Source organism: Ictidomys tridecemlineatus, chromosome 4, assembly GCF_052094955.1.
Source record: "Ictidomys tridecemlineatus isolate mIctTri1 chromosome 4, mIctTri1.hap1, whole genome shotgun sequence".
Lineage (NCBI taxonomy): Eukaryota > Metazoa > Chordata > Mammalia > Rodentia > Sciuridae > Ictidomys > Ictidomys tridecemlineatus.
Genome location: NC_135480.1, coordinates 175,181,145 through 175,206,381, shown reverse-complemented (window position 1 = coordinate 175,206,381; position 25,237 = coordinate 175,181,145). Strand labels below are relative to the sequence as shown.

General features: G+C 36.0%; 1 protein-coding gene and 1 pseudogene across 6 annotated transcripts in view; one reads left to right on the top strand and one right to left on the bottom strand.

Annotated features, from left to right (window-relative positions):
- Rnf38 (ring finger protein 38) overlaps positions 1-25,237 on the top strand; it is a 130,154-nt gene that overhangs the window by 26,477 nt on the left and 78,440 nt on the right. The gene's annotated exons all lie outside the window — the stretch shown is intronic.
- On the bottom strand, positions 14,037-14,653 carry LOC101961247 (fatty acid-binding protein 5 pseudogene; annotated as a pseudogene).

Below are 25,237 nucleotides of genomic sequence, written 5' to 3'. Positions count from 1 at the left end.
TGACATTTGTGTCCATGTGTAGACTCTCAGAATCTCATGATGTAAGCAGAACTCAGTTGAAAGGGTAGATGTGTATCTTTCTGCTATAACTTATTATGAAAGACTTAATAGATTAATTGCCAATTAAATGGTTTAATTTTAACTTCAGTCAGAAATTCTGCCCATCCCTGAACTGTTAACCTTTATGCATCTTGTATAGTTTAGCAAAATTGTTTTACCTTCAGTTTGGTTTAAATGTGATTGATTTTTCTATGAGTTTAATGCCTCCATGTTCAGGAAAACTAGTACTAGTTCTCAACTAGTACTACTACTTATTATGATTGCTTAAACTTTTTAAACTGCTGGAAGGAATTATTAACTTCTTCTATTTGTCCAAAATGAAAATATCACTCTCAAAATCCAGGGTTAGGGTATTGCTGTCACTCTGATATTTTGACTAGTTAGTATTTTGAGGATAAATCCATTATCACAAGAACCTATGATAATCCTAGTCTTACTTTAATATAAATTCATCTAGAAGAAATTAGAATTTAGTAATTTGTTAGCTTTTTATTCTTGGTAGGACTGTCATCCATGTATTTAAAGAATTAGGATAAGGCTGGGGGCATAAGATCAGTGGCTGAGCACTTGCCTAGCATGTGTGAAATACTGGATTCAATCCCCAGTACCACACACACAAGAAAAATTAGGGTAGATTTTGGCTCCCTTATGTTTTTTATTTATTTTGTTTTCTTGGAGATTGAATCCAGGGTCTTTACCATGCTAGCCAAGTGTTCTATCACTGAACCATATTCCCAGCTTTCTAATGGTGTTATTAGTTTGTACTTTATTCCATAATCTTGTAAAATGTGTATTGATGAAAATGGTTCAAAAAACAGTTGGATTAGAAATCAGCAGTTCTAATAATACCTTCCTCCCAACTTCCACTAAACAACTCTTTGACCTTGGATGAATCACTTAATCTTCCTGAACTTTCCCTCATCTATAAAACAGGGAGATTGAGTTTTTATCATTTTGAAGATCATTAGGATTCATAGGTTTTATAATTCTAAAACATATCTACCATTAAAAAGGTCAGCACAGTGGTCAACCCAACTCTGTTTATTTTCCTATTTTGGCAAAATACAGGATATAATAATTTGGGAACTAAGGAGATTGAGTATTGAGCGCTCCAGAAATGGAGAAGCATTAGATTCAATATGCTCAGTAGGCTGACAGGTGAATTGCAGGAAGTGACTCAGAAAAACTCTCAACCTGGCCAGGTCTTCACTGGCAAGACAGAGCCTAGAACAGGTACTTGAAGGGAAAAACCAAGGGTTTGAGATTAATGAAAGAAAATAATCTGTTTCTGTCTTAATTCTACAGAAGTCAGCATTTTTTAAAAAGGCATCTAATTGATGTTAATAATGATTATCATGAAAAATTTAAGAAAACATTGCATTTAATGATTTCTAAAGCATAAAAATGCATAATTATATTTTGGAATAATTCAAGTAAAGATATTTGAAATAATTATTTGTTTGATCAGTGTTAATAAAGAAAATTTGTTGGGGGGACTGGGGTTTGGCTCAGCAGTAAAGCGCTCGTCAAGCCCATGCGAGGCCCTGGGTTTGATCCTCAACACTACATAAAAATAAATAAATAAAATAAATGTATTTAAAAAAAAACACAAAGAAAAATTTGTCTAGATGGAGCTTCTTCCTGTGATGCTGGAAAAATTATTCTCACCATAAAAATTACAACAATAAGAAGTAGGTCATTTGTTAAATTAGCTAGATCTAATCATTACTCAATGTATATGTGCTTTAAAACATTTTGTACACAATAATTATGTACAATTTTATCTGTCAATTGAAAAAATAAAAACAAATAAAAATGAAAATGATCCCAAATGAGTAGTTTTACTATTATGAGGGGAACAAAAAATTACTAGGCTGCCTTTTCTGTGATTTGGCAAATGGCAATATGAAAAAAAATTACTTAAGGAGAAAGGAGCGTACGTTCAAGTTATTGATTTATTTACTTTTACTACCTCTTAGTTTCCTTCTATTGGAGATAGTGGGGAGTTAATTCTTTTGTAGAGTTGTGTTTACTTTTAGAACACCTATCAATTGAGATAAAATAAATACTACTATATAGGAATTTATTCCTTTATATATGTGGGAGTTGAATACTGATAAATTTGCTGTTCTCACATTTGTTTTTTGTTTTGATACTGAGGATTAAACCCTGTGATACTTCACCACTGAGTTTTATGCCCAGTCTTACCTTTGCCCCCCAATACTAAACCCAGGACCTCATGCATATGAGGCAGGCACCTTACCACTGAGCTATATCCCTGTCCTCCAGTCTTTTCTTTTTGGAAGACAGTGTCTCACTAAGTTCTGAGGCTGACCTCAAATTTGGTGACACTCCTGCCTCAGCCTTCTGAGTTGCTGGGATTAGAAGCAAGTGCCACCACACCCATCTATTTCACATTTGTAGCTAATGAGGTTTAGTTTTTGTTAACTGGCATAAATACATGACCTTGAAATTTTGCTTTTGATTTATAATATTTAAAATCAACTTATGAGACATCAGACTTTTTCCTCAGATTTTATTTTTATTTTATTAATTATTTTTTTGTATGGGGATTGAACTCAGAGGCACTCTACCACTGAGCCATATCCCTAGCCCTATTTTGTATTTTATTTAGAGAGAGGGTTTGTCTCACTGAGTTGCTTAGTGCCTTGCTTTTGCTGAGGCTAACTTTGAACTCGTGATCCTCCTGCCTCAGCCCCCTGAGTCACTGGTTGTACGCCTCAAATCTGTGTCTGCCTTCCTCAGATTTTAAAGAATACTTGTAATATATTTGTTCACTATTGATATGAAATAATGTCACAGGTATACTGTCTGTTTTCTAGAGTTTAAAAATCCATGAAATAGGGCTGGGGTGGTTGTGGCTCCGTGGTAGAGCACTTGCCTAGCATGTATGAAGCACTGGGTTTAATTCTCAGCATCACATAAAAATAAATAAAATAAAGGCCCATCAACTTATGAAAAAATACTTAAAAAAATGCACGACATGGTCTATATACATTTTTATGCTTGTTATGGAAAATTTCAAACATATAGGAAAGTAGATATTTGTATAAAGAACTTGTTTGTATTCATCACCAAAAAAATTGTTACTAGATTGACAATTTTATTACCTTCACCCACTCTTCTCATTTCTACTTTATATATATAATTTTGAAACAATTCCAGACATCATATTATTTAGCCAGAAATATTTCAGTATGTCTTCCTAATAGTATACATATTATAATGATAACAGCATCATTGTAACACTTAAAAATTAATACTACTTTATATTTACTATGATGGTTATAATAAAAGACAAGTGTTATGAAAGATGTGGAGAATTGGATCATTCAAACTGCTGATGGGGATGGAAAATGATGCAGCCACTTGGGAAAGCAGTTTTGTTTTTGAGAAGTTAAACAAGAGTAACTATAGATCCAGCAATTCTACTCTCAGGTATATGCCCATGAAAATTGAAAGCATAAGTCTGTGCAAAATTTGTACACAAATGTTTTCAAGGTCATTCATTATTCACAGTAGGTAAAATGTGGAAAGAATCTAAATGTTCATCAGCCTTATAAATCAATACACAAAATGTGCCATCTCCATACAATGTACTATTATTAGTAAATAGAAACAAAGGTTTGATACTTGCCACAAAATGGATTAACTTTAAAAACATGTTAAATGATGGACTGAGGTTGTGGCTCTGTGGTAGAGTGCTTGCCTCACACATATGAGGCACTGGTTTCGATCCTTAGCACCACATAAAAATAAGATAAAGGTATTATGTCCATCTACAACTAAAAATAAAACATTTAAATGAAAGAAGTCATTCAAAAGATGATATATTGTGTGTTTCCATTCATGTGAAATTCCAGCACAGGCAATTTCATCATGAAGTAAATAGTGGTTAGCTTAGAGGGAAAGAAAAGGGAAGTGACTGCTGATGGTTGGGCATTTCTTTTTAGGTGATGAAAATGCTCTGGAATTAGTGGTGAGTGATACACAACTCTGTGGGTATATTAAAAACTAATAAAACTCTAAAATGATGAATTTTAGGATATGTGAATTATATCTTACTAAAGCTCATTAAAATTAATACTTAAAATATTCAACCAATATTCTACGTATTTTTCTTTTTTTAGTTGTAGATGGACACAATACCTTTATTTATTTCTATGTGGTGTTGAGGATCAAACTCAGTGCCTCACATGTACTAGGCAAGCACTCTACCACTGAGCTACACCCCCAGCCCTCTGTGTATTTGTCTAACCAGAATTTTGTTGATTACATTCTTAAGGTGTCTGTTTTTGCAGCCCCCTGTCTACTCTCTTTACATTGGTTGCTAGAATGAGAGGTTTAATTAGATTTAGTCATAATTTTTTTGTATGTGGGGAAATGCAAAAATATATCATAAGATGTTGTTTTTTTTTCCATCAGGAGACCCATGATGTTTCATTGTCTCACAGTTTTGTGATGACAGAAGTCATTGGTCTTGCTTAGTCTATTAGGGATTGTTAAATGTGGTCATATAAGTCTTGAAGTTAGGCATGCTGCTTTTTGTTTTTTCTTTTTAGGGTCTGAAGGAGTGAACCCAGGGCATGCTAGGCAAGCAATCTACCATTGATACACATCCCCAGCCCTGTTTTTAAATTTTATTTTGAGTTAGGGTCTTGTCAAGTTGCCCAGGCTAACCCTGAACTTGTGATCCTCCTTCTTCAGCCTAGGTATATTGTTAGTGCTCTACCACTGAGCAACATCCTCAGACCTTTTAAAAATTGTATTTATTTTTGTGATACTGAGAAGTGAACCCAGGGACTGTGTACCACTGAGCTTCATCCCAGCCTCCCACCTCCCTGTATTTTGAGACAAGGTCTCTCTAAATTGCTGAGGCTGGCCATGACCTGGCTAAAATTTTGAGACATGTTCTTCCTAAGTTGCTCATGCTGGCTTTGAATTTGTAGTTTTTCTGCTGCAGCCTCTCAGAAAGCTGTGGTTACAGTTGTGTACCATTAATTCTGGTTTATTGTGTGTGTGTGTGTATGCGTTTTTTTTTTACTGGAATTAAAGATGTAGTATGGTTATATATCTGTGGTTTTAGTGAATGAAGTTACCATTATAAAGATTTTTGTAAAGGCACGAGAAATTCTCTACTCTCCCTCCCAATTGTGGTCAGCCATGACATATTCTTGCCACCTGGTGGCAGCATATAATAATTTTAAAGTTATTAAGTCTTCTGAGACTTTATTTAGAAAAGTAAAGGACAAGAATGGTAAGTTATTGCTTAAAGATTACAAGTTTTCTGTTTGGGAGTAATGAAAAAGTTTTGGAAATGGGAAGTGGTGTTGGTTGCATAACATTGTCAATGTAATTAACATCCCTGAGCTATACACTTAACATGAACTTAACCATTTTAACCATTTTTATGTTTTACCACAATAAAAAAAAGGGTTAAACTCATGGTGGTTTATGATAGTATATAAATGTTTGAGAGAATTCTTTAGTATGGCTCTTATGAAAAGAGCTAATGTGTTTGCCACACTACCTACTGTCTGCAGAGAACTCCTAGTCTATCCTTTAAATCAGTGAGCTTCAAAAATGATATTGAAACCATGAAAAAATAAAACATAATGTTGACACTCTTTTGATATAGTGAGGAGACCGGAAAGCTTCCTTCCATCAGCTGAGCAATCCCTCCCCCTATAGTCATTGTAGGATCCCTAAATGTTTTGAACCATGCCTAGTCTCTGAGTAGTTCCTTCATTAATGATGATAAAGAAAAAAAAATTCTACCAAAAACCACTGTTGAGAGGTATACATATTTGTAGAGGAGATCCAGATGTAATTTCTTTAAACTTGTTTATCTTCCAGGTTTGTTTCAACATGAGGTAATCATATACTTGGATTGGGAGGAGGGGCAAGCCCTTTCTGAAGAACATTGAAAAGTATAGGAAATTGGGCTTAGTGTTCTAGATGCTATGAGTTTCAGAGCAGAGTGGTATCTTACATTATCAAGCTCATCCTTTTCATTTTGAAGATGTGAAAACGCAGTTGCAGAAACATTGACTTGAATAATGTTAGACAGTCAGTGGTAGGGCTGGACTGTTTATACTACGCCACTACTTTATAGGAAAGATTTATCAAAAAGAATATAGGTTGTTTTTATATCTAAGGACATGACTACTATTTAGTCTATTTTTTCCCCTTTTTCTAATTTTCTTTTTATTCATGATAATTATGAGGTTCTCTGTCCAGTACAATCTCTGGTAACCAGAAAATTAAAACAACTAGAATATGTAGTTCTTCTGAGAACTCTAGTTAATTCACATTTACAGTTGAATAATACCTTGATATAGTCTATCACAGTGAACACAGATAGTAGCTACAGGGTGGTTATTTGGAATAGTAAATCACTGGCCTAGGCCTTAAGACCTGTTCTATCCTCATTTTGCCATTAACTTTCTGTATCCCCAGGGGCAAGTCACTTTTCCTCTGTGGACCTCTGTTTTAGGCTCAGTATAAAATGGTAGAGTTAGGGGCTTGGGATGTGGCTCAAGTGGTAGCGCGCTCGCCTGGCATTCGTGCGGCCCGGGTTCGATCCTCAGCACCACATACAAACAGAGATGTTGTGTCCGCTGAAAACTAAGAAAACAAATATTAAAATTCTCTCTCTCTCTCTCTCTCCTCTCTCTCTCTTTCTCTTAAAAAAATAAAATGGCAGAGTTAGATTTGCAGGGCTTTAAAGGTTCTTTTCTGTGCTGCTGTATAGGTTTCATATTTCAGAGAAGAATCGCCCTTTTGCTAGTTGTTGTGTACACCTCTAGTCCCTGTAATTCAGGAGACTGAGGCAGGAGGATCTAAGTTTGAGGCCAGCCTCAGCAATTTGGCGAGACCCTGACTCAAAGTAAAAACAAAAAGGACCAAGGATGAGGCTCAGTGGCAAAGCATCCTGAATTCAATTCCAAGAACTAAAAAAACAAAAACAACAACAAAAAAACAAACCTTCTATATGTTTCTAATGAAGAACAACTCAGAGGGTAGAAGTTACTGCTCTTGCTTATCCATGATAGTAGTTTTGCACATGATGAAATAAAATCTAATTATGAAGTACAGTTGAATTCTTATTTAGCCTCAATATAGTTAGATTTTTTCCATTGTTAAAAATCTCAGATTCTTCTTGATCTGGGTCCTAAGTCAAGGGTTTGAGAGAAAGGAAATGAGAGTTGGAGTTGTCTATTCCTTTCTATATTTACAATAATTTATTTATTCAATAATTATTTATTCAATAATTCTTCAATTATTTATTGTTATTTTTCAATAATTCTTTTGAATACTAAGTGTGGTAACAGAGCATCCAAGTTCATTTTATATTTAAAAACTTGTATTTTCATCACAATTCTTTGGGAGTACATTTTCTTCTTAGTGTCTACTTTAGCAGGTTGTTTGTTACTGAACATTTACTAGTATCAAGATATTACCAGATGTCCACACCTGAAGAACTCGAGATAAGTAGCTATTTATTGTTAATTTGGAATATTCACAGGTAGCAGAATTTCATCTCCTAAATTCATAGTACATAAATGCATATTGTGGCTTTACATTCAGAAGTTTTTAACACCTACTCTGTGTTCAGCCCTATGCTAGGCTATATATCCAAACATCTAAGTCTTGGCTTCTGCTCACATAGCTCGCTTAGAAGGATATATGAAGCATTGTGATGTGTTGTGACAGATGGATGCAGAGGTGTATGGCAGCACAGAGGAGAGGTGTCTAAATTATTTAGTCTCAGGGTTGAGATTCTAGAGTCAACATTTCTTGCTATACTTAATCACAAGGATGTAATTTGTCTAACTTGGAATATTTAAACTTAATAGTTTTTAAATTTTAATACAAAAAATAAATGTTTCCCAAACTGTTCCCTTGTCCCCAGTTTCTTTCCAAGAAACATAGGGAGGAAGGAAGCATTTGATGTAAATTATCATTGATAAAAAAACTCTCATGTTGAGTTCTTATTGTCCTCAACTTTTACAGATTTTGGGAGAATTCTTATAACATATGAGCCATTTCTTCCAGCTCCTTTCCCTCTAAATCCAGGGACGGAAATTAATCTTTCATTTAACACGAATCAGTAAAACATTGCCAGAGTTTGTACTTGAAGTCTAGAGATCTAGCATGGAGTCTGTTAGTATGGTTAGCACGTGGACTGGGCTGATGCACTGAGAAACTCCCTGACATGAGCAGAGGGTCAGTTGTACACATGCCCCCAAAACACAAGGGTTCTTAGTACATCACCAAGTTTGGTGGACTTTCCTGTGCAAGAGCCAAAATTCTGTTTGGTGGGAGAGGAAAAGAAGGAAGGGAAGACAGGACTAGATAATAAGCAGAATGAGTGTGAAAGAACCAGCCAATTCAGGTCCTAGTAGTTCACCTAGTGGGAATAGCTCTGCCATTCCACTTTAAGGTGAAGTCTCCAACTAGGTATAGTGGTACACACCTGTAATCTCAGTGATTTGGGAGGCTGAGGCAGGAAAATCACAAGTCTACTTATATATCTTGTTCTAGGTTATTACTTCAGGTGACACATTTAAGTTATGTTTTGTAGAGAAAAGTGTTAGCTGATAGTATTTTTTTTTTAAATGCCATTCCTTGAGATCAGCTGATAGTCTGAAGTACTAAATTAGAAAGTTGGATTAAGGAGTTTTGTAGGTTGACTTTCAGAGAACCACATGCTTCCTTGCTGTAGGAGAGTCTTTCACAAGTTGCTTTTCCCCCTACTTCACCATCACTAGGTCTTTCTGGTTTTGCCTCTTTTTTTTTTTCCCCCCTGGGGTAGGGTACTGGGAATTGAACTCGGGGGTACTTGATGACTGGGCCACATTCCCTGCCCTATTTTGTATTTTATTTAGAGACAGAGTCTTACTGAGTTGCTCAGTGCCTCACCATTTCTGAGGCTGGCTTTGAACTTGGCATCCTCCTACCTCAGCCTCCTAAGTTGCTGGTGATAGAGGCATGTGCCACCAGCTGTGTTGACTTTTAACATGAACTGACTTCTTGCATTGCCTCTCATCCCGATCTCTGATTTATTCACAAGCATTTCTATACCAGTATAGTTTTTATTGCCTTCTTATGTATAGTGTGACCAGTTAATAGTACTCAAATTGTGTACAAAGTCTGATGGTACAATTTATTTGCAAAACTATTAACAAGGAAAAAAGTGAAACAAATGAAAATTGTTTAATTATGTATTCAGTAAATATTATTTATTTATTTGTGATACTGGGGGTTGAACCCAGGGTCACTTTACCACTAGATACATCCCAAGGCCTTTTTAGTTTTTGTTGTTTTGGGACAGAGTCTTACTAAGTTGCTGCTTAGGGTCTTGCTAAATTACTAAGCCGTTCTGGAACTTGAGTTCCTCCTGCTGGATTACATATATATATCCTCATGTCTGGCACATATAACCATCATCATCATTAATTTTTTTTGGTCCTGGGGATTTCTAGGGTTGCTTAACCACTGAGTCACATCCCTAGCCCTTTTTATATTTTATTGAGGGTCTTGCTAAGTTGCATAGGGCCTTGCTAATTGCTGAGGCTGGCTTTGAATTTGTGATCCTCCTACCTCAGTCTCCCAAGCTGGTGGGATTATAGATGTGTGCCAGCAACCATTATTTTTAATTAAATAAATTTTTTTAGTTGTAGATTGATGCAATACCTTTATTTTATTTATTTTTATGTGGTGCTGAGGCTTGAACTCAGTGCCTTACTTGTGCCAGGCAAGTGCTCTACCACTGAACAACACACCCCCAGCTCTAGCAACCATTATTATTATTTTTTTTAATTATGTGAAATTAGGGACACGTGACCACAAAATCTACTTCCTATGTCTATTGTCTGTATCTTTAATTTCTCTGTCATATTCAAATTTTCTCAAGAAATATTTCATGCTTAACTTCATCCCATAGGGTTTTATTTGGTCTAATACTTGCTGTTTATTGCTGATAAATTGTCAAACCTTAATGTATGAAATATGATATGTCAAGAGCTTTGTAATGTTGTGAACAACCAATAAAAAAAAAATTAAAAAAAAATTGTCAAACCTTTGCCTTGTCATTTTAGAGTGGAAATATCAGGTCATAACATGCTTCCGATGTGAATGAATCCCAGACCTTGCTCATGCTGGGCAAGCTCACTACCTTTGAGCTACATTCACAGCCCTGTGTTTCTTTATTTTCTGCATTTAGTTAGTGCCTGCTGAGAGCCAGGAAATGAGCACTATGCTAGAAGAAGAATACATTGAAAAGAGTTCCAGCAAAAATTAAGGACTTTGGCATTCTTTTTTGTTTTCATTTGTTCTAATTAGTTATACATGACAATAGCATGTATTTTGACACATCATACTTCTCATTTGTCTGGGTGTACATGATGCAGAGTTACACAGGTTATGTAATCATATATGCACATGGGGTAATAATGTCTGATTCATTCTATCATTCCTATCCCAAAACCTCCTCCCCTCCCTTTACTCCCCTCTGTCTAGTCTAAAATACCTTTATCCTCCACCTTATTGTGAATTAGCATTCGCATATCAGAGAAAACATTTGGCCTTTGCTTCTTTGGGGTTGGCTTATTTTGCTTAGCATAATATTCTCCAGTACCATCCATTTACTGGCCATAATTTCATTCTTCATTAAGACTGAGTAATGTTCTATTGTGTATATACACCACAATTTCTTTATCCATTTGTCTATTGATGGGCATCTAGGTTGGTTCCAAAATTTAGCTATTTGTTGTGAATTGAGCTGTTATAAACATTGATGTGGTTGCATCACTGTAGTATGTTGATTTTTTTCAAAAAAATATCTTTTAATTGCAGATGGACACAATACCTTTATTTATTTACTTGTTTATACGGTGCTGAGAATCTAACCCAGTGCCTCACATGTGTCAGGCAAGCACTCTACCACTGAGCTACAACCCTAGTCCCAGTAGGCTAATTTTAAGACTTAGGCATTTCTCACAGGCAAATTAGAAGCCTTGGTTTGAATAGAAACATTAATTATAATTATTTTTCTTGAATTGCTATGTGCCGTGCACTGTGTCATTTGCTTTTTCATACATTCAATCTTCTTAACTCTTAGAACAGCTCCTGAAGTTCACATAAGCAGAGAAATGAAAATAAACATCATCCATACAAAAACTTTTGATAAATGTCAAAACAACATTATTCATAATATTACCTAAGTGAAGTCAGCGTTATTTAGTTAGGAATGAATTGATATAGGCTATAATGAGGAATGAAACTTGCAAACATTTTGTTGGGTGAAAGAAGCCAATCACAAAGACCACATATTTTATGATTCTATTTATATGAAATACTCATAATAGGCAGATACACAGAAATGAGATTATTGGCTGTCAAGGGTTTAGAGAAAGGGAAAATGAAAATGAGGTAAATGTTTATTATTGCACAACTTTGACTATATTTAAAAAATTGGATTGTGTATTAAATAGATGAATTGTGTAATAGATCAATTATATCTCAATAAAATGGTATAAAAGAAAATGTAAGAATTTTAAATTGGATTTTTCGGGCTGGGGATGTGGCTCAAGTGGTAGCGCGCTTGCCTGACATGCGTGCGGCCAGGGTTCGATCCTCAGCACCACATACCAACAAAGATGTTGTGTCCCCGAGAACTAAGAAAATAAATATTTAAAAAAAAAAAAAAAAAAAAAAAAAAAAAAAAAAAAATAAATTGGATTTTTCGATTTACGTAGGTAAAAGCATCAAAACCTTATTGTAATAGCAAATAAGCAGGGTGAACCTCAAGAGTGATATTAGTTTTTACTGCATATTTACTTATCAGCATTTACCTAACATTAGTAATGTCTTTAAGTGTATTATATAATAGAGCCATTAGTTTGTCCTTTAAATTTTAGGAAAACTTTCTAAAAGCACTGTAATGTATTTTGTTGTAAGTACATTTGGAAAAGACTTAAAACATTGAGTAAAGTTGAGTATTACCAATTGGATGATATTTGAATCTTTGGAATGGAAATCTGGAAATTGTTAGTTGACTGTTAAGACTTGGAATCCAAAAAAAAAAAGACTTGGAATCCATAATCCTAGCAACTCGGGAGGCTGAAGCAGGAGGATTACAAATTCAAAGCCAGCCTTGGCAATTTAGTGAGACTGTGACTCTAGATAAAATGTTCTAAAGGCTGTGGATGTTGCTCAGTGAGAAGCACCCCTGGGTTCAATTCCTGGTACTCACCCCCCACCCCCCTCAAAAAAAGACTTGAAATCCTCTTAGCATATTTTTTTTGTGACCAACCAGAAACCCTGATATCCCAGTAACAATTGTGAAGGCAGCTAGTTGCAGATGCAATTAAGACTCAGCTGGATAGGTAAATCAATAACTAAAACCCAGGGAGAGTATGTCCCAGAATTTAGCAACCTCTGGGCCAAGTATTAGCTAAGGCTCAACATATTTTCATGTCCTGCTATAAAATCAAGCATTTAAAAAATTATTTATGCTAAAGTGAAAGGAAAAGAACCTTGAAAGCCCAGTAAATGGGAACAGAACCAAAATTAGACTTAAGCGCCGTTCTGCTTTTGGACAGTAATTGCAATGACAGTTACTGCCTTGTTCCTGGGACTGTATTTAAAAAAAAAAAAAAAAAAGGTCTGCTTGTCACTGTCAATACAGAAAACATGTAGCTGGTTAATTCTTTATTATTGATTAAGTGCTTTTTTAGCACTGGTATCTATTATTTGGCTCAAAGACTGATTTAGGGGTGCTGGGGTATTGGCTCAGTGGCAGAGTGCTTGTCTCGCACATGTGAGACACTGGGTTCTTCGATCCTCAACACCACATAAAAAAATGAATAAACAAAATAAATTTGGGAAGAGGTTGTATTTAATTCTTTAGAAAACAGGACTAAATTTCAGGCCAATATACTAATAGGTATAGAATAACCTATTATGGCGAGATGTGGTGAAGCATGCCTGTAATTCCAGCAGCTTGGGAGGCTGAGACAGGAGGATCTCAAGTTCAAAGCCAGCCTTATCAACTTAGGAAGGCACTAAGCAACTCAGTGAGATCCTGTCTATATATAAAATACAAAAAAGGGGATGTGGCTTACTGGTTAAGCACCCCTGAGTCCTGAGTTCAATCCTGGATACCAAAAAAAAAAAAAAAAACGGGGGCAGGGGGAGGGATATGTGTAAGGGCTTGTACTAATGTCCTAAAGGTTCTAAATACAATGTAAGATTTGTATCTTTTACAATATCAATTTTAGCCTGAGGGACTTCATAAATTTATATGCCAACAATATATGGTTGAATTTCACTTTGCTAGCTTGTCTTTGGATTGATCATTGGGACCCAATTTGAGATATAACTTCTGTCACACCTCATATGTGACTCCAAGTTTACTACTTTGAGCTCTTATGATGTATTGAGAGTAATTGATCCAAACCTTGTTCATCAGCTTGTGTACTTAACTGGCATATAGGAAGGCCTGGTTAGATCACTAAGGCATGGGGATTCAGTCCTTTTGTACCTTGTGTCTCTCTAGTGCCGGCTTAGGTCCGTAATTCTGTCTCCCTAACCTATATGTATGTTAGGGGAAGGATGGGGTGGAGGGGAGAGTCTTTGTCTCCGAGGAATTTCATAGACAAGGAAGGCCAGTGCTCATGGGTTGGTCTCATCTGCCTTCTCCAAAGATATTTTTTTCTGATCTCAAAAGAGCAAAAAGGTATTTTTTGCCTTCTCTCTTGAAGTTTATTTTTCTGTCAGGTCCAGTATTCCTAAGGACATTTATTTATTTATTTATTTATTTATTTTTAAATGGGCATCATGAAAAATCAGAAAATAGAAACAAGCAAAAATAAGAAGAAAAAATTTCCTGCTTTACCCAGGGATTACCACTGTTAGCTTCTCAGTATATGTCTGCCTGAATGTTTTTTTTTCTTTAGCACAAACACATTTATTTACTAACCAAAGGGATGATCTTAGTTAAACCAACACTTTGAAATAGTTGCATGTAAAATGTTTGTGATAGAGATAATTGAACACAGTAATGAAAAAAAAAAAAGGCAGTCTGGAGATTGGCTCATTGAACTGAGCTTCTTCATTCTTTCAGCTAATTCCTGTCCAAAGTGATGATGGAATTTTTATTCTACTTTCTCATAGACTCGAGTACAGGTAACATTATTCATGACACACTCCACCACTAACTTCCCATCTTTCAATTTTCTTGTTATTGTGCTTTCCTTCCCATCCCTTTCCTGATGCTGAACCAATGCATCGTCAACAAAGCTTCAGACCGTCTGAGTTTTTCTGCCATCAGCTGTAGTTTCTTCAAACTTCTCTCCCAGGGTACAAGAAAACTGTGTTGTTTTCAAAGTGCTTTCAGTTTTTATGTTGAGATTCTGGCCGTCAAGGGTGATGATACAATCTGGTTTGGCCATTGCGCCCATTTTCCTCATAGTCAGTCCCACTCCTAGTTCTTTCATGTAGTCATCAAAGGCTTTTCTGTCCACCAGGTGCCATCTTCCTTCCAGCTGCTGAATAGTGGCCATGGTGGGCGAGGGGAGCTGCTGGGAGGCGGATAGCGTGCTCTGAATGTTTCTTATATATGTTGTTTTATTTTGTTTTTTTGTGCATTATTTTCTGGGGTACTGAACATTGAATTCAGGTTTGCTCTACCACTGAGCTACATCTCCAGGTTTTTTTTTTTTTTTTTTTTTTTTAATTTTTGAGTTGCTCAGGCTGGCCTGAAACTTTGAAACTTGTGATTCTTATGCCTTAGCCCCTTGAGTAGTTGAGATTACAGGAGTGTACATGGCCATACCTTACTTTCTTAAATTCAATTTTATTTCAGTAAATTTTCATCTCATCTAATTTTGCCATGTTTACATTTCTCCAGTTCTTTCTCAAATAAACTTTTTAACTGTTTTTAAACTAATATATAATCTAGTACTGCACATTATATCTAATTATTTTCCTTAAGTCTCTTAATCCAACACAGCCCCATCTTTTTCTATTTCAAATAATATCACTGGCTTACTGAGAGCCTAAGCTATTTGTTTTGCTGAATAACTTTTGGATGAACTTCCTTGTGATGATGTTTATGATGAATAATCTATTTTCTGTATTTCTTATAAATTTGGAAATCATATCCAGTGGCATAATAGATCCAATTGAAGTGTTTTGGGCTTAAATACCAAACTGGTTGTGTACTTCATATCAAAAGACATAGCTGGTTGGCTTATAGTTAATGACGTTAAGATTGACCACTGGATTAAGATCTTTATTGTAAGTCTCTTCCTGCAGCTAACAGTAATCTCTATAGTGTTACTTTGGTACTTAACAAATCCCCATCAGCCATTTACCTAATAACATAATTTTATCTTTTTGATAATTCTTGACTGGATCAGTCAAGTAGTTTTATTAGGTTTGCAAAATGATGTTTTCTAGTTTTAAAATTCCTTCTGCATATTTTAGCTGGCATCCTTTTGTAAATAAAACCAGTTGTATGGTTACCCTGAAAGATAAGGAAGAATGCCTGGTTTTTTTAGTTACTGAAATAAAAAGCTCTTTAAAGTAGATACTTTAAGATGCAAAGATTTTCCTTTTTTTTTTTTTTTAATTGAGTACTGTTAAAGACTCAGGGATTTTTGTTGATAAGATAAATTTTAGTCAGCTACACTTGTTTTTTATTTTTATTTATTTATTTTTAAAATATTTATCTTTTTAGGTGTAGACGGACACAACACAATGCCTTTATATTTATGTGGTGTTGAGGATGGAAACCGGGTCCTACCCATGCGAGGCGAGCGCTCTACTGCTGAGCCACAATCCCAGCCCCTGTTTTTAATTTTTATATTTGAGGGTCATTTTAGGTTCACAGCAAAATTAAGAGGAGCTTCCATAGACTCTACTCCACATGAGCTTAGCCTTCCCATTCATTATAAAGATTTCACCACCACAGTGGTACATTTATTACAATTGATGAACCTACATTAACACAACAGTATCACTTATAGCCCATAATATACAATAGGGCTCACTTTTAAAAAAAATCTTTTTTTAGTTGTAGGTGAACACAATACCTTTATTTTATTTTTATGTGGTGCTGAGGCCTGAAGCCAGTGCCTCACACATGCTAGATGATTGAGCACTCTACCACTGAGCCATAACCCCAGCCTAGGATTCACTCTTTGTTTATACATCCTACAGATTTGAACAAATATGTAATGACATGTATCTACCATTATATAGTATAATGTCATATAGTGTAATTTCAGTGCCCTAAAAAGTTCTGTTTCACCTATTCATACCTCCTTTTTCTGTTGTCCCTAGCAACTATTGATCTTTTTAATTGACTTAAAAAAAATACAATTAAGGGCTGGGGATGTGGCTCAAGCAGTAGCTTGTTTGCCTGGCATGTGTGAGGCCTGGGTTCGATCCTCAGCACCACATAAAAACAAAGATGTTGTGTCTGCCAAAAAACTAAAAAATAAATATTAAAAAATTCTCTCTCTCTCTCTCTTTAAAAAAATACAATTAAAATATATCTACATATTTAACATATATACATATGACAAATATATAAAGTATATATTATATATAAAACAAAAGATCTATATCTTTTTTTTTAAACAAGTATGTGTGTGTATTTATTAAAACTTTGGCCCCTTTCTTTTGGTTTTTCAGAATAGGTCTGAGAAAGCATATAGTACTTAGGTTGGTGCAATTGCCCTTCCCATTGTCGAGTTTTGTAGTTCAGACCTTTCACTTTTATAAACCAGTCTTTTCAGAACTGGAGATCTACCCAATGGTACATCACTTTCCTAGTATGTTTGAGGTCCTGGGTTCAGTCCTCAGCACCCCAGAAAACAAAATCTTTGCAAGATGATGGGCAGGTAGCTGTTGAGTCTAGGAAATGAATAGGAAGAACCCATGTCCTATTTCTAGGTTAACACATTGTTTTTAGAAGGCAGAAGACCTCTCTCTCTCACATATACACATTGAAGAATAATTCTGACAGTACCCAGTGCTACTTTTAAAAAAATTTTTGGTGCTGGGGTTTTAACCCAGGGCATTGCACATGCTACACACATACTCTTAACACTGAGCTATAACCCCAGTCTGAATGCCACACTTTTATGACAAGTTAAAGAGTTAATTTCCCTTTAAAGATATGTAAACTTTGGTGAAGACTCTTCAGTTCAAGTTTTGTGGTTTAACGCCTCTTGACTTTCTGTACATAGATTTCAAGGAATATGTGTATATTTCAACAGTTCTTCTTTTGCTTATTAAAGAAGATTGGGAGGTGGATATAGCTCAGTGGTAGAGCACATGCTTAGGTTTATGAATTTTTTTGGTTTTGTCCCCAAGAAAAAGAAAAAAAAGTCTGTTTATGTTTCAAAATCTCAATATAACATTTTTTTACAAAGCAGTGTGCAAAAAAGTCTGCTATATTTTAGCTATCCTTGATAGAACATGACATTTGAAAAGCTACATGTCAAAAGAGGGGGATATGAATTCTGGATGGAACTGACACTAAGAAAGGCTGATATTTTAAGTCTGTAATATAGTAACATGATCATTCACTACACGTATGTGTTTACATTTTAGTTTCCTGCTAGGAAAGGAGAAGTAGCAAGAGATACCATCATAAAGTTGTAGCGTTTACCATGCCAGTAGCACTCCTGCCAATATAGTAAATATTCTGAAACCCACTGGGCTTCCTATAAGAAGTGTGGAAAGCACCAGCCCCACAAAGTGACATAGTACAAGAAGGACAAGAATTCTCTGTGTGCCCACAGAAAATGGTACTGTGACAGGAAAGAAGTGTAGCTTTGGTGGGCAGACTAAGCCATATCCCCAGGAAAAAGGTAGAACTACAAAGAAGATTGTGCTGAGGCTTGAGTGTGTTGAGGCCCACTGCAGATCTAAGAGGATGCTGACTATTAAGAGATGCAAGGGTTTTGTACTGGGAGGAGATAAGAAGACAAAAGGACTGGACACAATGATGCACACCTATAATCTCCAGGCTGAGGCATGAAGATTGCAAGTTCCAGGCAAGCCTGGGCTTCTTAGAAAATGCTGTCTAAAAATAAAAACATAAGCCAGGTGTGGTGGTGTATGCCTGTAATTTCAGCAACTTTGGAGTCTAAGGTGTGAGGATTGCAAATTCAAAGCCATCCTCAGAGCTAGGTACGATGGCTCATGCCTGTAATCCCAGAGGCTGGGGAGGCTGAGGCAGGAGGATCTTGAGTTCAAAGCCAGTCTCAGAAAAAGCGAGGCACTAAGCAACTCAGTGAGACCCTGTCTCTAAATAAAATACAAAATAGAGCTGAGGATGTGGCTCAGTGACTGAGTGCCCCTGAATTCAATCCCCAGTATTAAAAAAACAAAAAACAAAAAAAATTGACCTTACGTTTTGGAGTGCAGGAGTCTTTGTGAACATGACAAGTAATGTCTCTACATTGCCACTTTGTTCCTGGAGACCAAAAACACTAGCAGGATATTTTTAGTAATTACTTTGAAGTTTTTCCACCTCTCCATCACTGTTTCAACCTTGACTTCTTTGCATTCTCTAGTTATACATTTTTTGTTCCATACTTTGACTTCAGTTCCCCACTGCTGTTTTCCCTGATTTTCGAATATTTTTATTACTCTTCACAGAATATTTCTTGTCTGTTCTCTTTCAGTGCTTTTGATTGAGTCTGTTCTTGTGGTCCCAGCATCTTTTTCTAGTTAAAAGGTTTGTTTTTTGCTTAATTTTTAGTTGTGGATGGACACAATACCTTCATTTTATTTATTCATATTTGTTGGTGCTGAGGATCAAACCCATTGCCTCACATGTACTAGGCAAGCACTCTACCACTGAGCTGCAACTGCAGCCCCTAATAAAAAGAGATTTTAAGCTGTGTATGTGTCTGTCTGTCCTTCAACTCCTTTGGCAATCTGTGAAGTCTGTAGGCTCCTTTCCAGGAGAATATTCACATACCCCTTCCCAATGCTGGGGATCTAATCTAGTATTTCACACATGATAGGCAAATGCTCCCACATCCCTACCTGGAAACTATTTTTTTTTTTTTTTTTAAGAAATGGGGTTTTAACCTAAGGGTGTTTGTTGTAACTTTGAGCTGTATCCCCAGCCATTTGTATATTTGTATTTATTTATTTAAAATAGAGTTTTGATAAGTAGCCCAGCCTAGCCTCAAGCTGTGTGCCTCTTGCCTCAGCCTCCCAGCTAGCTGGGGTTACAGGTGTGTACCACCAAGAGGCTGTGTAGGAAAATATTCATAATTGCATGAAATAAAATACATGGTATTACAAAGGAAACCAGTTATGTTGCTCCTCATTGTCCCCTTAACTTGGCCAGGTTTTTGGGAACAGAAAAGGGGTATTGAAGGACACGGTGTTTTATTCTCCCCCTTTGATTTTGGGATGATACAGTTGCCCAGGCTGGCTTCCATATTGTGATCCTCCTGCCTCAGCCTCCCAGGTAATTGGGATTAGAAGCAGGCATCACCACATCTGGCCACAGGAATAAGTTACACTCACGGTAAAAGTCAAAGAGAAACTGCTTATTTTTAAATGAGGTTGTACATTTTCTTGTTGAGTTTTAAGATTTATTTGAATATTTTTAGGGAGTTCTTTATTAGATATGTATTTTGCAAATATTTTCTCTCAGTTGGTGGCTTTCTTTTCATTTATTTATTTATTTGGTACCAAGGATTGAACTCTGGGACCTCCCACATCCCCAGCCCTATTTTGTGTTTTATTTAGAGACAGGGTCTTACTGAGTTGCTTAGTGCCATTCTGTTGCTGAGGCTGGCTTTGAACTCAGGATCCTCTTGACTCAGCCTCTTCAGCTGATGGGGTTACAGGCATTTGCTACCAAGCCCAGCCTTTTCATTCTTTTAAAAGTGTCTTTGTGGTACATATACACAGCCATAAAGAAGAATGAAAATTATGGCATTTGTCGATAAATGGATGGAACTGGAGACTGTCATGCTAAGTGAAATAGGCCAATCCCCTAAATCTAGAGGCCAAATGTTGTCTCTGATGTGTGGATACTGGCTCACAATAGGTGGGGGGTGGGGGGGGTGAATGGAGATCCACTGAATTGGACTGGGGAAGGGAGTGGGGTTGGGAATGGGAGAGATGCTTGAAGTAATCGGACATAACTTTCCTATGGTCTTATATGAATACATAATCACTGTAACTCCACATCATGTACAGCCACAAAAATAGGAAGCTATACTCAGTGTATATGTCAAAATACATTCTACTGTCATGTGTAACTAAAAAGAACAAATAAAAAATTCTCAAAAAACAAACAAACAAAAAACAAGGGCTGGGGATGTGGCTCAAGCGGCAGCGTGCTCGCCTGGTGTGCGTGTGGCCCGAGTTTGATCCTCAGCACCACATACAAACAAAGATGTTGTGTCCACCGAAAACTAAAAAATAAATATTAAAAAAAAATAACTGTCTTTCACAGAGCAGAAGTTTTAAATTTTGGAGAAGTTCATCTTACCAGTTTTTTTTTGTTTTTTTCCTGAATTGTGCTCTTAGTGTGTATCTAAAAGCTTATCATATAACCCAGGGTCACCTAAATTTTAACCTGTGTAATCTGAAAGTATTATAGTTTTACATTTCATATTTAGGTTCATGGTCAACATTGAATTCGCTTTTGTGAAAAGGTAAGGAGGATAGGGTCGGTCTCTAGGTTCATTTTTAATTATTTTTCCATGTGAGTCATTGCAGCCAGCTTGCCATTTATTGTTCGTTTATTTCGCCGTACTAGGAATTGAATCCAGGATCTTGCTCATGCTAAGCATGAGCATATAACCACTAAATTATATCCCCAGCCCTTATTTGTTTGTTTGGGGGTACACTGAGCCACATCCCCAGTCCTGTTTTGTATTTTATTTTGAGACAGGGTCTCACTGAGTTGCTTAGCACCTCAGCTTCCTGAGCTGCTGGAATTACGGGTATATGCCACTGCACCCAGCTTGTTCATTTATTTTTATTTATTTATTTTTTGTGATGCTGGGGATTGAACCCAGGGCTTTGTGCACGTGAGGCAAGCACTCTACCATCTGAGGTATATCCCCAGCTCTTATTCATTTATTTAACACACTCTTTGAGATGAGATTTTTACATTGATAAATAATGTATTAATCCTTCATGTTTCCAACTCTCATGGAGGCCAAGGTTTTGATGATGGTCCCATATGATGTTCTTCATTAGATTATAATATATGAAGTGTTTCCAGTTTCATATAATATCTTTCTGTATCTGTACCCAATAGAAACAAATCTAACATGATACATTAAATACATGGGTATGTGTAGGATGAAATAATGTTGTCTGTTGTAGTACCTCTTTGAAAATGTGTGCTTATGATTATTAATTATTAGGTTTATTTTAGCTCATCTGATTTCAGACTTATAAGACACTGTGTTCATACGGGACTAGTTAAAGGCATATAATTTAATAGAATTAAACTTTTCCTAACTCCCCCTTGAAATACATACAATTTGTTTTGAATAGTTCATTTTGATTTATTATTTTACTATCCCAGATTTTAATGTTTCAGAGTCATTATTGTATATTTTTTGTTCCAAATCATGGGTTTAGAAAATGTTAAATTATGTTAACTAGACTTAGTACTAGAGGGACTTCTGTGGTTTATATTATTTTTTTTCCATATTTGTACCTTCTTGGTCAGCTGTATCTCATTTTCTCCAGAATTGTCACCAGTGGCAAAAACTTGTTAAGCTTACTGACAAGTTTAGTTTTTATTTATTTTTGACAATTTTTTTGAGGAAAATAGATAATAAATATTATGACATAATCAAACTTGTAAAGATCATTTTTTACTCTAGTTCTTGGTACTTAGGACTTTTCATTGTCAGTGCTGAAAATTGAAACCAGGGCCTTGTGCATGCTAGACAAGTGCTCTGTTACTGAGTTATAACTCCAGCATCTTATTTTTTCTTTTATTGGATCAGTTTTACTTTCCTTGGGTAAATAAACATGAATAGATTGTGGTGACCTACTCACTATATTATACACATTTCATTTTCCTGCTTACTTGCAATTTTATTTATTTTTATTCTTGAGTTTATGAGTAAGATTATTTTCTTATTTTAGTGCTCTCTTTTGGCCATACAAAATGAGTTGGGGATGATAATTTATACTGAGTAGATGAGTAAGAGTAAATAATTTTCTCTGGTATGCTAATATGAATTCTTTCTCTGGTATTTTGAATTTGTAGGAAGGGTATATTTCTCATTTTTTTTAAAAATTTTTAATATTTATTTTTCAGTTCTCGGTGGACACAACATCTTTGTTGGTATGTGGTGCTGAGGATCGAACCCGGGCCGCACGCATGCCAGGCGAGCGCGCTACCACTTGAGCCACATCCCCAGCCCCTATTTCTCATTTTTTATGACTGCACAAAAAGAATATATGACACAAATCTACATTTAATAAGTTTAAAAGAGTTATTTCAATGAGTGAAAATAAATATTTTTTTTTTAGAGAGAGAGAGAGAGAATTTTTTTTTTAATATTTATTTTTTAGTTTTTGGCGGACACAACATCTTTTTTTGTTTGTATGTGGTGCTGAGGATCGAACCCGGGTCGCATGCATGCCAAGCGCGCATGCTACCGCTTGAGCCATATCCCCAGCCTGGAAAAAAAAAAAAAATATATATATATATATATATATATATATATTTTTTTTTTTTTTTTTTTGGTGGGTACCTGGGATTGAACCCAGGGGCACCCAACCACTGAGCCACATCCCCAGCCCTATTTTGTATTTTATTTAATTTAGAGACAGGGTCTCACTGAGTTGGTTAGTGCCTTGCTTTTGTTGAAGCTGGTTTTGAACTTGTGATACTCCTGCCCCAGCCTCCCAAGCTGCTGAGAATAATAATGCCTATAAAGGCATCGGCCACTGTGCCCAGCAAAATTAGGATTTTTTAAAGGGTCATGTTAGAGTTTAGTTGGCAGCCTTATTTTTCAAAGTCATGTGAAATAATTGGGCATATGAATTAATGGCACTCTAAATTTTATAAACAAATGGTATCTCTTAAGTGTAACAACCAAAGGTAATGATGGGAATTCTTCTTAGGCTCAGCTTCTTAGGTTCACCTCACTGAGGTACTAACCAACTCAGTGAGACCCTGTCTCTAAATTAAATAAAATACCATTCAGACCGAATGGGTCTCTCTTGGTACCACTTTAGTCAGAAGTATAGAGGACAGAAATCACAACTTGTTAGTAATACACTTGATATAGAAGTGCTCTTTTGACAGTTTAGGTTCAAAGAGATGACATTCATATTGGGTGTGCCCAGAGTTTTATAATTCTCATGGGAGAAGATTATCTCTTACAAGAACTTCATAAACATAGTTTGCAGGATCCTCTGCAAGGACAAGGATTGGAAGGGATATGCCCAATTACAAATCATCACTCTCAGGAAAGCTCAGAAACATGGCTTTCTACTAGATATTTATCATGTTTCTCGTTTAGACCCAGTCTACTGTTGGGTAATATAATTTCTTTCATAAGCATGGTTGCCAAGTAATGTAGTTGGCATGTTCTATTAATTAGGTTAATGGGGGGGGCGGTTAAGTGAAAGATTCTCTTACATAAATGTTAATATCAGGGTATCCAGTTGGCATCCAGGTCCTTGGTGTCCTGAACAAAGAGTGAGCAAGATACGCACAAGTAACAGGCAAAGCACAGATTTATTGAAGGTCAAGGTAGAAGTAACACTCCATTAGGCAGAGTAGAGTGGGCTGATCAAGAGAGAAACTCAAGGCCCCCATGTCTGGAAATGATTATCTTCTTTTTAATATTTATTTATTTTTTTAGTTATAGGTGGACACAATACCTTTATTTTATGTTGCTGAGGATTGAACCCAGTGCCTCACATGTACTAGGCGAGTGCTCTACCACTAAGCCACAACCCCAGCCCTGGATATGATTATCTTATACACCGAGCTGTGAAGCATTCTCTTCCCTATCCAGACCAGATTAAAGACCTTACCCCATATGCCCCCATTGGTTACTTTATGATACCTGATTAGAATATTATGTAATCTCCCACCTCCCCACCATTGGTTAATTTAAAAAACTTAACTAGAATACTTCCCATTTTAGCCCCTTGGTCATTTTAAAATACTGGACCTGTGGCAGGAGTTGTCATGGTAATGGGACTTATTATATAATAACAGGGACACAACTCATCTCCCTGTCTTGTCCTGCAGCATCATCCTTCTTAGACCCTGCCTCTGCGATCTTGGTGTCCCTGAACTCCTACCTAAAATAAGGACAAAAATTTTTATAATCTTTGGTCTGGAGTCATGTGTGCTGATTTTTCATATAGCATCTTTTTTCAGCAGATATTTTTCTTTAGCCGAGCACTATGGCATACACCTGTAATCCTTAGTGGCTTGACAGGCTGAGGTAGGAGAATGGCAAGTTCAAAGCCAGCCTCAGCAAAAGCAAGGTGCTAAGCAACTCAGTGAAACCCTGTATCTAAATAAAATACAAAATAGGGCTGGGGATGTGGCTCAGTGGTTGAATGCCCCTGAGTTTAGTCCCTGATACCAAAAAACAAAAACAAAAAACATTTTCTTCTAGAATTTTTTTTCTCCTACATATTCTTCTAGAACTTTTTTTTTATTGTTTTTACATTCCATAGATCTTTGAGCCACCATTTTTTTTTAACATGGTGAGATAGGAACCAAATTTTTAAAAAATGGATAATAAAATTGTTCTAGTCATTTATTGAATAATTTGTTTTCCTATTGGTTAGAAATACCACTATTTTCATAGAGCAGTTGTTCTTAGGAGATAGTTCTTCAAATTAGCAAACGGTTGGGTATATTAAATGTATGTACATTTAAAATAATGAAAACATTTGAAACCTGTAGGTTACATTGTGTTTTTATATGCTGAGAATTTATAGGGTCAATTTTTCCCTCCAAGTATATGTGTAGTCTGAAAAGGAATATAATTTATTTTCATCACTAACAGAAGTTTGTCTTATTGACAGCTGTGCTTAAGTTTAAGTGGCCTTACTTAGAAAATAGATTACTTTTGATGGTACAGAGTGGTGAATTAGG